The sequence below is a fragment of the Toxotes jaculatrix genome, chromosome 2 (assembly GCF_017976425.1).
Source record: "Toxotes jaculatrix isolate fToxJac2 chromosome 2, fToxJac2.pri, whole genome shotgun sequence".
Classification (NCBI taxonomy): Eukaryota; Metazoa; Chordata; class Actinopteri; family Toxotidae; genus Toxotes; species Toxotes jaculatrix.
The window spans coordinates 21,157,016-21,169,947 of NC_054395.1; the positions used below are offsets into that span (position 1 = coordinate 21,157,016).

General features: G+C 40.3%; 1 protein-coding gene across 1 annotated transcript in view; it reads left to right on the forward strand.

Moving 5' to 3' along the window:
- Positions 1 to 12,932, forward strand: part of LOC121190016 (poly(rC)-binding protein 4-like) — a 73,832-nt gene that overhangs the window by 10,002 nt on the left and 50,898 nt on the right. Inside the window, exon 3 of the mRNA XM_041050558.1 lies at positions 3,100 to 3,261. The gene's annotated coding sequence lies outside the window, so the exon portion shown is untranslated. The remainder of the gene's footprint in view (positions 1 to 3,099; positions 3,262 to 12,932) is intronic.

Here is a 12,932-nt window from a genome sequence, read left to right on the forward strand (position 1 = left end):
GTGATTTGCTTAAGTGGCTGGCCAAGCTGGGGATGTTACTAACGGATAGAAAACACTCAATGTTTTTTTGTCTTTTAATAGTGATAGTGATCTTAGCTGTGATACAGACATCAGAAATACAACTAAAAGTGCATCTAATCACCTAGAAGGGCCCACCTGTGGATCTGTGGGAAGCTCATCAGTAGATTTTTTTTTTTTTTTTTTTTTTTTTGCTGCTTTTGCAGAACTTCTCTCATTTCATTTGATCTTCTTTTTTTTCCCACACATTTTCCCTGGAGTATATTTATTATGTTTTTTTAAAAATATATTTTATATAGTATTATTGAAGGCTGATTTACTGATTGAAAAAAGTGTCTTCAGCATGTTTTTTTTCTCTTGAAGTACATACAAAACAACACTCACAGAGCATGATGATAATTGTTGTTCTGTAAGCTATTTAATACTAAATCTCTTATTAGTATTCCTACTCCAGTCTGTTCTGTCCATTGTTATAATTAATATACTTGCTTCAAAGCAAAGCCATACATCTTCAAAGGAAGATATGGAAATGTGCTTTCTACATCTTACATATCATACATATCTTCTGCATCTAACAGTCACAGTGGTAAACACTAAATAGGAGCTATTTCATTCTTTAAACAGGTACAGCAGAAAGTGAAATACTCTGTAGTCTTCTCACGTGAATTATAAAGGAAGTTATTTTTAAGTTTGTACTAGGAATCACTTTCATGTTTGACAAGTAAACATGAAACCATTGCTTCTTGCTTGAGAGGGAATGAAAGATGATTTCAGCTTTCAAGAAAAGCTACTGCAGAAGTTACTTTAATGAAAGGTGAACCAACTGTGAGTTCTGGCATGTGCATACAGACAGAAGGGATGTTAAGCCATGTTTGTGCATGAGAGGATTGGAGAGAGGAAGAGAGATGTTCCACGACTGTGTAATTGTTGCCCTGGTGTCATCTCTCGTTGTTTCAGTGTAGGGGTGGGCGATATGGCAAAAATATCACATCACGATTTTTTAATGGTAAAATCACGATCACGATTTTATCATAGTTCATTTTTACATTTTTATTTAATTTAGAACCAAACTTTTCTCTATGTAAAAACTTAGCCCTAAAGACAAAAAAAAGTCACCTCTTTCCACCGTTTGCTACTTCTCTCAAATGGCGTGCTTTTATCAAAGGCTTGTGTTATAGTTGGTTGTTTCTGTGTAATGTCATTGTGTTTGCCAAAGCAAATGGGGGTCTGTATACCATGGCTGATTTCAGCACAAGCAATGCTTTTGTGAATTTGACAACACTGTCTAATTTACAGCTCTATTTGGTTTTAGAAATTATGATGTTACAAGATTCAAGAGTCCTTTGTCATTATGCAAGCATAACGAAATTTTGTAGAGATTCCTGGCACACATATAAATAACACAAACGTTAAAAAAAGAACACTTATTTAAAAAAAACGTGCAGCTTAGTGAGTGTAGCTTAGTGCCAGTCCCAGTGTATGGAATGTTTTTATTTTATGTATTTATGTATTATGTATTTATTTATGTATGTATGTGTTTGTTTGTTTGTTTTTTTGTTTGTTTCAGTGAAAACACATGCGAGCAGTTCAGGCTTAACCACACTAAATGAGAAATTATTCAAATACAGATCCCTAATGTGTTGTTCAGTCACTAAAATGTAAATTCAAACCATAAAATTAAATCAAAGTTAACATGTAGATCTCTCACTTTGCCTCATACTTTACACACCTCACACACATATCAGGAAATCAGGAAAATATGAGTGTGTATTGACACAATTAAGGCTGATGGCTGTGTCACATCCAACAGTGCACCTGAGATGTTTTAAAGCCACGTCACCATGGCTGGCTACAGCCTGACCCACACACAGTGGTGGTTGCATTTTTTTTCCCTAACAAGATGCCTGTCTCTGCAGGATGGATTTGAAATCGCACAGCACCTCCTACTGTTTGGAAAAACAACATCTCGCTCAGTGGACCAGATGAAATTTATAGGGCAGAACTATTGTTGGAACACAACACAACTGCATTTCTTTTATCTCAATAAGGATTCCCTGAGTCATAATATGAGAAATATCACGAGAAATAAACAGCTAATAACCTTAACAAACATATCATAATATGAGAAATAAACAGCTAATAACCTTAACAAACTGTGTGATATAATCTCTCTCTTTACTTTATAGTCTGTACTACTTTATGGCTGATTCTGCCAAGCCCGTTCCCTTGGCTGTGGTTTCGCTAGATTAATAAGTAGGTAGGTCCTCAGCCTCACAACACCACATAGAGTACTTGGATAACTGTGGAAATTTGTGTGTATGCCCCATAACATACACACAGCTTCTATGTGGCTGTGTGTATGCACCCCTTCTACCCGCGGTTTTGTCCTCAGAAATGTAAAAAAATCGTAATATCAAGATGTATACACTAGATGGCGCTACGTGAGAGAAAGTTACTGTTGTCTGTCTCCCACACCAAAAACTCCAAAAGAAAATGCGAAGAGCTTCAGCTACATTTGCACCACCAAGTTTGATTAAAACCATGAATTATGATTTAACTTTAAATTTGGCCCAATATTTCTATGAGACCTACAGTAAACCCTTGGTCATTTCTCAATTTGATTTACACTTAACTAGTAAATTAAGGCTAAATCATTCTCCTCACTAAATTTCCTCCATGAAAACACTCACTATAATTAAGACAGGGTAAAACCGCACATTTCTGAATTGTCTGATTGATTAGATATAATTTCCCCGATCATGCCAGATTTCACACCGCGCAGAAAGTCAGTGATCCTGAATGTGTCGATGTGCGGTGCGACGCAAAGGGCGAAACGCACAGCGCTCCCAATAGAGGTCCTGTGGGGACAGGAAGGATCACACCACACCGGCCGTGGCGGGGATACAAACATAGCCTACTGCAGCCTTGAAGGCAGCTGAGCCAGAGGATTTTTTTTTTCACCCAGTGAGTGCTCGGCTCTCTTCCACGGGCTAGCTTCGGTTTACGGTGATCAGGTTGAGCGGGGTGGTCGCCTGTATCTCTCTTTCTCTCTCTCTCTCAGCGTGTCTCTCCCCTCCTCAGCGCACAGGCGTCCTGCACCCCAGTCTGCTGACACACCGGGAGGACAGTGCGCACTACGCGTCCGTGTCATTGGACTCTATATGGATACAAACCCCGGTCAACGCAGATACATGGGGATACATTAGTGGGAACTGCAGCCTGCGACCTTTTACATGAAAATTGGTAAGTGACTTGGATTCTTTTTGGACAGCATGTTCCTAAATCTCCAACTTCAAACAGCTCTTATCCAATAGGCGACCGCTATCCACTGTCACTATAGGGTCTCATCGATGGAATTACATCAAATAGAGAGACGCAGATTTTCAGTTTCGTCTTCAAACTCTCTTTCAACGGGCAATCGACGAATTAAAGCCAGAATCAGGCCTTTTAATTATTTAAATTCTTCCTGCCATTCTCACACATCTCCACAGTTTTTAGGCTACTTGGACGCACTCACATGAGTTTTGGATGAAATCATTTCCTAGATTCATGCGTTGGAGCTGAATAAATGTCATAGTCATAAACTGACTGGGGTTGTTAAAACCAGCATATGGCAGAAAGTCGCCAGATGAGCAGGGGACACAGTGAGACCGAGGAGACAATTGGTCTCTTGTGTGTGGACGGTTTTATGATAATGAAAGTAGACCCCGTTCGCCAGGCCAGCCCTGAACACAAAGATCATTCTCAACAAGTCCAATACTGTGGGCGCCTGCTTGGTGCTGAGGCAGCGAGTGTGTGTGACAGCACCATTATTCACCAAGATACCTAATTGCATTAGTCTTACACTGGATAGAAAAACTGTCTTAATGAGCTGACCCAAATGAAAACCAAAACTCAGCGCAGATGTCTTTTGGTTGGACATGTTTTGTTAATTAAAGCTAAGAATCTCTGGTAACATTTAGCAAACTAAGTAAGTAATTAAATAAATAAGTAACAGAGAGTTATGGTTTATTAGTAATCCTGCTCATACAGTTTCCATATATTTCCATATATATATATTTGAAGACACAATTTACTATGAATATTTTAAAGTTTATTTTCATTTGGTATAGAGGACCCAAAGAGGCTTGTCTTCATCTTGATGAACTATAATGTACAAATTAGTCTTGATATTTCTCTCAGATGGTAATAGCTGGAATGGAAATGAGAGCTGTTTCCACTTTCAGTTTTATAAACACTCACGTTTTGCATGTTAGGGCTTAAATTTCGTCATTTTAGCACAAAAGGCCCATATAAAATTCAAGAGACTGGTCATCTTTGCACTTTTCAGTACAACTGAATCAATAAAAAAAAAGCATCTAAGAGTGGATCAGCTAATTGATTAAGGAAGTCATGGTCTTTGCTTGCCAGGAGATGCTTGTGAATCTTGCATGTTGCAAAGAAAAATGAAGAGAAATTGGACAATTGGGGAACTGCTCATCACTTAGGGTATAACTCTAAACTGTTTATGGGAGAATTCATTTGGATGCAACACTCTGCATGACTCTTTCACTGAAGAAGTAGGGGAACACGATTTATATTTATCTTCACAACCACATAAGAGAGATCAATAAGGAATATGAATTTCTTGTGTGTGTGCCTGGTGAAGGAAGCATCTGCTTAAGTGCAAATGTACTGTGTATTCCTGAAAAGGGAAGAGGGACTAGGACATACAATTTGGCTAATCTGTGAGGAACACACATCTTTTAGAGGGACTCCAGGGGGCTAAGATAAGACCATCATGTATTGCTGACTCTCTGTCCAAATTCAATTCCTTAATGCACTCTGAGAGTCAGAGATCTAATAAGAAGTGGAAGAGCATCTTCAATAATGAAACCCCACCTGCATCTCTGCTGCAGAGTGAGGGCTGGGGCTGAGAGGCTTCATAAATAACAGAAGCCAGACCTGACACGTGCTGCTCCAACGTCTGCGAGCTGCCAATAATTCCTCTCATCTACTAAGATGCTGACTGAAGGGGGGGGGCACAATGCTTAGTTTTAGTTTGGAGTCATCAAGTAAATGCAGCCAAGTGCAGCAGCTTCACTCTATTAAATAGTTCTACAGAGTGAGATTGTGGATATTCAATCACCTTTTACAGAAGAGGAGAATAAAAGAAGAGCTTCCTGGGGTAATTTAGCCATAAACAACACAGAGGAGCATAACGGTTTCCACTGCCAAAACATCTTGAATTGTATGCAGGTTTTCTTTTTTACTGTATTCTCTTAAAATAATGTCAACATCTAATTTGTATTAAATTGTTTCTGTTTTGACTTAAAACCTGTAATCACTTATAGTGCTTTTGGTCTCCAGACTTTTATGAGGCAAATCACTATCAACATCTTCACTCAGGTATCCATTTAGATGTTGTTGTCACAGGAGCGTTGTTGTGAAACAAATTAATTTCCTCTCCAATATTTGAGATAAATCCCCTGTAGCAATTAACCTGCATTTGAGCAATTAACCTGTGCTTGTCGCTGTCTAATAACTACAGACTCTTGAGGCTCGACTCCCGTACCTTCTCCAGCTTTGTTGATTGAAATAGATTTTTGCTGCATGTTCATTATCCTTATGTTTGCACCATGAAGAAGGCCGTGTTGTACAGGAAGAACGTGAAATAAACTCACATGAATTGCCTACTGATTTGTGATCTGGCAGCTTCTATGCAAAAAAACAGTGTAGATTTCTTTGTTTTGGACCTTCTTGTTCTGCTATGAAGAGGGTCTTTCTTATTTAACAGAGTGTGACCCTCGTCGCTGTTCTTAAGACTGACCCGGTGGTTGACAGAGCTGCGGGCTGTCCCCGCTATGAAAAGATAGCACTGTGTTGAGCTCCGAAGATTGACCCAGCAGGCCTTGTGACTCTCCTGTTGTGTCTCACAAAGAGTCTCATGAGCGTGATTTATTTAGTTCAGAAGTTTCCCTGAAATAGGAGCTTTCATGCTGTCTATACTGTGCAGAGAGTGACTCAAGAAATAAGGATAGGTGATTTCTAAGTACGCCACTCCAGTGAGAAAGTGCTGTATATCAAGCGAATAAGCTAAAAGACTGCCTTCGTGACAGTAATCCGCTTTGCTCTACAGTACACTAAATGGAGGTTTTTCTTTCAATTGGCCATCTGTATCAGTGTGTGTATGTGTTTTGTATTGCGACCAAGGAGGAGAGAAGCTTTTTATCCCCCCCTTTCAGCTGCCGAGTGCCTGAAATATTTAACAGGGACTGCACTATTTTTGGGTTTGTGCTCAGTTTGTTGTGGGGCTTATGTAATATGTAGTTTCAGCTCAACGTGCATGGTACTGCTGTATAGCAAATAACCAACCATCGGCTTGGAGCGATGCTGTAAACAGTATGATTTTGCAGCCATGCTGTACTGCACTATAAAGGATATTGTACAGTAAATCGGAGCAAGGATTCCTACACCATCTGTGCGCTCATGAATTTAATTGCCATTTTTAACACAGTGCTGTGGATGTCAAGGAAGTGGGGCCAGTCCACATCTTCTCAGGTTACTTGTTTCTCAGAGATATTGATCAGCTCTTCTCTCTTCCCTCTGATTGTCCCCATCTGTCCCTCTTTCTCTCTCAATTTGTCTCCCATCTCTCTACTGTTCTCCTCTCTCTCCTCTCCTCTCCTCTCCTCTCTCCTCTGAGGTGTCAGATTCTCTGACTCATGCCCTGGTGTGGAGGATGGGAGGAAAGCAGGGATGAAAGAGAAGAGAGGAAAGTCATTTTGCAGATAGAGAGAGTGACCTTCATCCAGTAAGAGGGATGGGATAAAAGCTGGAGTTAATACCCTGCCAAAGTGTATTCTCCACCATGCCAAAAAACCATTCAGAATGATATATGGTCCCTAATAGAAGCTCTCTAATAATAAGAACCATGCCATTGTAAGTCAAGGCGAGGCAAATGACCAGAAAATTCCAGTGTTGAATCCAGAGGGATAAACACTCTGGAGACGTCAAAATGTATAACCAAATGAAAAGAGCTCTGCAGCATGTGGCATCCGAAGCCATTTAGAGATTTTCTTAAATTTACTGTAGGAGATCTATAAAATGAAAAAGATTAGTTTGCGGCTGGAATAGAGCTGCAGTGATTAGTCTGTTAAACGATTAGCTGGTGTGCAGAAAATTAATGGTGACTGTTTTGATAACCGATTAATCACTTCAGTTGCTTTTGGAGAAAGAAAAAGACGGACATCTCTCAGGCAAATATGATGATTTCCTGCTTTTCTTTGTAATATATAATAGTGATTTGAACTTTGGTTTTTGGTTTAGAGTTTTTGATAAAACAAGCAATTTCAAGACATCACCTAAGACTCTGGTCAATTATAAAGAGCGTTTTTCAATATCGTCACATGCAGCCCTAAACTATGACGAAAGCTAAATGACAAGTGTGTAGTGTATGGGCCTGGGCCATGCTGTCCCCATGCTAACCAAAGCCAGCGTAATACAGGCTCAGACGGTGCCACTGTGTGTCTGGAACCAGCAGCCGCTTGGGAGATAACAACTGACAGCTCAGAGAAACGCAGCCCTGTAAGGTTCATTATCTGTGTGTTTGTGTTGTTTTATCCCTGCTGGCAATAATGAGAAGGAGGAAGGAACTCAGGTTCACCTAATGAGGAGACAGGATCCTTTGTGAAAACAACCGCATCAACACTTGATCAGTGTATGTTCCTCACATGGTGGCCATGTTCCGTCAAAGTATATGCTTATTTATAACCATTGAGCCTAAACTAACTAAATACTGCTCCACACAGAAACTGATGGCCCAGGATAGACTGCAATAATGGAGTGTCAATTACACCGCTGTTCATTGGTTATTGGATTCACTCGTAATTATGCAGACTCTGCCACAGAAGGTGATCTTTGTCTAAGCCGCGTAGACAGATTGACATGATTGTAAGTTGCTTTGACAAGATGAAGCCCTGAGAGTATTGATTCGTGCCACTTTGAGATATGACAGAATTTGCAAAAGCCCCTGTTTCTGATGTCAATAATTTATAGCTGCTGTAGCTCCTGAGCCGTCATCACACTAATAAAAGTGGAATGACAGTTGGTATAATGTTGAGATATAAACTGCTTTTGTGTGTAGTTAAAAGATTTTTTAGTTCTGATCTAGTCAAAAATGTGTTATGGGAATGTGGGAGATATTATAGTGTTTTGTTATAAATAAGAACCTCATTTAATAATCAACTTGACAGTTCTCTAAATTCATCATGTCAGCCAGAAAACCCACACAACTTTTGAAGATGCCTAGAAGTTCCTACGCGAGTAATTTTGTCACAGCACTTCGAATTAGGAACTTTTCAGCAGATTTGTCAACACAATCTGCAGGAAAATTTTGTAGTTTTATTCTCCCTTTAAAAACGCCACAGATTATGGATTAAAAACATAGTGCCTGAGGGTAATCTTATCAGCGTCAGCCCACATTTGGGTGCAGTGGCTGCCGTGAACGCGGCTGTCGGCGTCCTCTCTGGCAGGGAAGCCGAGCTGGCTCTGGGAGCCTCAAGCAGCCCAGGGGTCTGATAACCTTCTCTGGGGCCTTGTGGTTGACAGGCTGCTTGTGCTGCAGGCCAACACGGTTATGCTTTGACACCAGATGAAGCCAGGGGCTGATAGGAGAGGACAGTCCCTTCTGCGATGAGGGCTGACCCCTCCCATTATATGTGACACAGCTGAGACAGACATGCTGAGAGATGAAACACTACTCTTTAATTTCAAGCCTCTGCTGTTTCACCGTTACAGCCCTCTCCTCCTGTCTCTTTTCTCTGACTCTCATCTCAGTAGAGAGATGGTGGAAGCGCAGCAATGGTGAAGAAAGCTTTTCATACTTAAGTGCTTTTAATTGTTAATTTGTCAGCTTTTGCTCAAAGTATATAATAAAGCTACAGGATGTATGTACATTTAACTTAAAGGCCCTGAAACATATTTTCTCAATCAGCTTCTTATTTTTAATGATGGTGTCACATGTACACTTTTACACATTTTGAGTTTTACACCAAGGATTTGTTTTGTATTCATTAAAAATTATTTAATGTCATTGAGAAGGGAAGAACAAGATTTGAACATTTCAGGCGCTTTAACACAGACTAGTTTACTGCTGCTACATCTAAGAGAACATAAGATGTAATTTCTGAACGTCTGAGAGGAGGTTTAAAGTACGCTTCATTTGTGTGTCCTTGATGGTGGAATGAGTTACCATACTCGATTGATTTGGCTGAATTCCTTTCTGTCTTTCTGTCAAGAGTGCTTACTCACCTAAAACTCATTTTTTCCCTGTTTATCTCTTGATCCTACTTTAGCGCTTCTAAAAAAAACAACAACAACAAAAAAATTGTATCTTGCTTCTCCCTATATTACTTCATACACCAGAAAGCCTTGTGGGACTTGTGTCAGGTGGAACCACAGAGTTTTGGGACACTTTTATTCAAAGACTTCTCCTTAAGCTTCTGTGGTTTGGGTTGTACCTCGTTTGTACATCACTTTGAAAAATAAATTCATGTAAATGTACAAGAGTTTTATGTTGTGTATACAGTTTTCTATCCACTCCGTGGCAGGTCTCGTAAAGCACTATTACTGATGAATCCCAGGATGACTCGTGGCTGTGATGTGGTTAAAGCTAATCTAAACATGCAGCCTCTCTTTGAATATTTCATTCACACCTGGCGCAAAGTAGTAATTGTGCTGAAGTTTAAGTATTATGCAGTCGTTAACTGTGTTAGTCCACCATCTTCCGATCCAACCTGCGGAGATTTCCGATCCATGAACCATGTCTGTGCTTTAATGTTGTCTGCTGAAATGACTCCACAAGCGATTCCCTGCCAGCTGCTCTGCTAATTGTGGAAAGGATTTCCTGAACGGGACGCTGAGTATTGAGACACGCCGCCGTTCAGGAAATCCACTCCACAGTTTGCAGCCAGTTAGCAGGCGAGCATTGAGCAGCACCGTGGCTAGCCAACTTTTCAGCACATGTCCGCTGTGTGGAAATATTTTGCACTAGAAACACCACGAAGCAAGACAGCAACGTGCAATGTTTGCAAGGCCGCTCTACCGAGGGGCGGAAGCTCCGCCGCGAACTACAAGTGGTAGTAAGTAGCGATTAGCTCGATGCTAACATAATATGGAGAATCCCATTGACGGGCTAGCGCATTAGCATCGGTCGCGCTATTAACTTTTACACACAAACGATAAACCAAAGAGGGACACCATAACAGGAAAGTCATACAGGTAATTCACACACCAGCTATATATTACACACAGACTTATGTCCCTTCTAGGTACAGCAGGAAGATAATGAACCGTGAGTGAGCTTCCGCCCCTCGGGATGTTTGAGATTTTAAAAACCTTTATTTGTTTCTGCTACAAGAGCCAGTATACTTAATTTGTGCTGATCAGATCAAGCAGCCCTTTTTGTTTCTACGTTATATGGGCATCTCCTGAATTTAATAAATATTGACTGTTAACAGGATTTCCTGTTTTTCTGACTTTCTTTTCTGACCTTATACTTACCTCAAGTTGCCTTTCTGGGACATACATGCATACATTCGTACATATCATCCTTGCCTGTGTAGTCGATTTATTACAGCATCATGTAAAATTAACAATAATGATAATAATAATATTAAAGCAAACAGAGTGCTGGTATCGGAATAGTATCATATCGGCAGATATCCAAATTCAGGTATCGGGATCGTATTGGAAGTGAAAAAATGTGGATCGGTGCATCCCTACTCTCTTGTGTACAGGATGTAGTCAGATTCACAGGCAGATACTCCAAATGGCAGTACATTTTGTTTACAGGTGTTTCTGTGTGTACCCTTGTGTGTCCTTGTGTGGATGTGTGCCTGCATGTTTATTCCCTCAGGGTCTCATTTAAGTTTGGAGGAGGCTGACTGACCACTAGTGAAGAGGAGCCTAGAGGACTCTATTTCTTTCCCCTCTTGTGCTTGAAGTCATTTTTTTCTTTGTCCTCATCATCGCAGCAGATGACGCTCTCATTGTGTCAGCCATGTCCTCAAACGTAGCAGTTGTTTGAGTTCGTTCATGACAGATAGCTGCACAAAGTCCTCCTGTGGCACTTCTCAACAGATCAAAGGCTGTCCGCTCCTGTGCTTCCACAGGACACTTTTTCTGTGTGTGAATTGTTGCCTCCTTTCATCCCAGCAGCTGTATGTGTGCTTTGTTTTGGTGCACACAGACCTGGGAATGTGGTTGGCTGTATGTATGTGCAGAGGGCTGTGCAAGCATGTGTGTGAATGGTCTCTCACCTCTTGCCCTCCCTGTGCGCATGTACACACATTGACACCCTCTCACTTACTTCTTTATATGTGCCCACCCGGGGAACACCCTGTGCTCTCTACCTCTGTATGTATGTTGAGCAGACACTTAATATCCCTAACCCCATGTATGTACTGTATGCAGAGGGGGACCCTTTTTCCAGCTTTCACCATGGAGACCAGGCATGTCCTCATTCCTTCTTCATTTCCTCTAAGCCTGCCCAGAGCCGTCTGTTTGCCGGTTCAGTGAGGGACTTGGTTGCCTCGGAACAGGTGTCGAGTCCTCTAGACAAGCGGGTTGTACACCGTCCTTTTCATCTTGACAGTCTCTCTGGAGTGGATGCTCCTGAAAACATGGCAAGGAAAAAGAAAATATTGCTGGTGGCTGTCGGGGGATGTATGCCGGTTGCTTTTATCCATGACATCTTTTGATGTATGCTTTGTGGAAGTTGGTGACAAATACACCTCTGGATTCCTGATGTATTAAAGGACTTTTTGGTTTATTTCATCTTTTGGTAAACAAAATTAGTCTTATTTACATAATTATTGTTATCACATTATATAGTAACCTATATAACAAAAAATATGCAAATAAGACAGTAAAGATATCAGTGGAGTTCAATAGTTTTATGTGTATTTTGTATTGTGTATTATAGAATAGTATTATTCTTTCCTTTGGTGATACAGGCTAACACTTTCACAAGGACAATAATAAATAATGAGGTTAAGCAGGTGTAATGTTTTCCATTTGCATCTACATCTTAGTTTAGCATGTTAGCATAACTGGAGCAAAAGTCATCACTAAGGTAACAAGGATAGATCTGTACAATGTCTATACAAAATAAGGTGCCAGTGAAATGGGTGGATTAGATATTTCACTAGTTAAGTGAAAACTTTGAATTTTTTGCTGCGTCAGGATTGACCTGCAGATCAGGGAAAGCTGTATCAAATGTCATTGCAATCCATAAATTCGTTTTTGAGACAGTATCAGTGAAGTACATAAATGTCAACCTGGTGGTGGTACTAGGGGAGAAGTCAGGGATATGTGAGTATACACTAAAGTGGTGAACCGACTATATAGTAGAATGACACTGACATCCCTAGAGCCATGTAGGTACCAAGGCTAATAATAAAGAAAAATGTAAAATTATTACACTGACATTGTAAATAAACATCACAGTTTACAGACCAACTTTGTAGTTCAGCTTTGACCTTCCACACTTCCTGCACAATGAAGAATCATTATCAACAATTCAGGTGAACTTTCAGCATTATCTCCAAATAAAGGGGTTTAGATCGTCCGGTCACAGTGTCGGCTTGTGTTCACAACCTGAATGATTGTCTCAGCAGTAATTTTGGTGAGTGCAGTGTTAATATAACTAATACAAATGATGGCCAAAAGTACAAAAACGTGACCCATATTTAATAAAGCAGAATTATCCTTTTATGTTTTTAAACTGAGTGACACTTTAAACTGGTTAATAGCAGGCTGAAGAAAAACATGGCGTTGTTGCCATTTGTTTTTTGTGTCAGTCATTTGGTTTCACAAAGTCATGCTTAATTTAGTGTATATAAAGATGAATGCAGGCAGTGACTCACAACAGG